Source organism: Ostrea edulis, chromosome 2 (genome assembly GCF_947568905.1).
Source record: "Ostrea edulis chromosome 2, xbOstEdul1.1, whole genome shotgun sequence".
Taxonomy (NCBI): Eukaryota; Metazoa; Mollusca; class Bivalvia; order Ostreida; family Ostreidae; genus Ostrea; species Ostrea edulis.
The window spans coordinates 48,186,646-48,188,307 of record NC_079165.1 but is presented as its reverse complement, the minus strand read 5'-3'; positions in this window follow the sequence as shown (position 1 = coordinate 48,188,307).

Genomic DNA, 1,662 nt, shown 5'->3' with positions numbered 1-1,662 from the left:
AAAAGATAATTACATGTTGAATTTGTTGCTATTGCGAACGAGAACACAACTCCAAATGAACTTTTGAAAATCGATTTAAAAAAAAAAAATACAACGTATAATGACAAACATTTTGAATATATATATATGCAAACATGAACGGCTTGTAATACTGTTACCATGTGAGCGAACATCACAAATTTGCAACAACAAAAATGTCTGAAAATTAAGTCAGCCCACTGGGGTCAATGTATCGTCGTCATTTTCATACATAGTGAAGGCGTAATGGGAACGTGTGCAGACGTTAGGTTCCATCAGGCGATTTACTATCTCCCTCACTTCGCTGCGCGACCTATTCCATGTATCCCCCGGACCCTCCTCTTCATACTTATATTTGGCGAAATCTCTCTGGTAATGAGTGCACGCCCTTGGCGTTAGTTTGTAAGGATTGGGTTGTGTCAGACGGTTCACCATGTCGTTAACGTAATCCGACGGCAACGGTTCGCGAAACGCCGGAGCGCGCGGCAATTTCGCGCCATATTTCTCATCGTATGCGAATAGTCGTCTTCGTTCCCTCCTAGGTCCAACTCTTTCAGATACTTCGAAAGAAAGTGATTTCGGATTGTAAATTTTTGTACGTCGATTATGGAATTTTGTCTCCTTCGTAGAATACAAATGTTTAATATTTTTGTCGTTAAGACCAGTCCAAGTCACACAGAACGCCATGGTTTATCCACTATCTGATTTCTCCTTCACGAGCACGAAATTTACAGCAAGATATTCACGCTTCAAGTGTCACTCCGCTTATACATCACAGTAATTCTAACTTACGAATCAAACTGCAAATCCAGTCTTAAGTATTTTCAAATTATAATGTCCTTTTCAATACTGATGAGCCCGAGACTAACGTATTCCTACTTCAGTCTTGTTACGCATAAGTCTCTTGTGTGGGTATCCATTTATTCTTAAGGTAAATATCCAGCAGGTACGTTAATGCACAGTATACACGTTCTTTGTCGTTATGTTCTTCTCTATTATCACACCAAATTTAAAACTTCCATTCCACCATATTTTTAAATTGACTCCTAACACGATGTGGTTGGCAAGCTTTTAAATTAGTGTATCGAAAATTAAAGCGCACAAGGTTTCTTTATTGTGTTAAGATATTTTGGTCCGAAGAAAACGGGAGTTTATTTGTTCATGTTATTTAACAAGATATTGAAAAGAATAATAACTTTTCAAGTGGATGTTTGCACAGCAACTCTGACATGTAATTACAGATTTTATACGTTTACTTAACCAGACGTGCAAAGATTCATTTTTTTTAAATATGATTGTTAACTACACTTTCCCTATCAAAGAAGCTTCGATGGACATTTCAAAGTGTTCCATCTGGTAAAATCGATTGCCTGACCATGTGTCAACATACCTCATATATACAGTTTTAACAACGAAGTAAATAGCGTTGGCAGGAAAAGGTGTAGGGTTATAAAACTTTCTTATGAGTAGCCATGAAATGTAAGGTAATTCTAACCGAGGCTTTTACCGCTTTTTTGCAACCACGAGGTTGGAATTACCTTAATATTTCCTGACTACTTGTAGGAGTATTTTTCTAGATCCTGGAGATCTTTACATGCCTGCTCAAAGACTAGTACTTGTGATTTTGCTGGGTTTTTAAAAAAA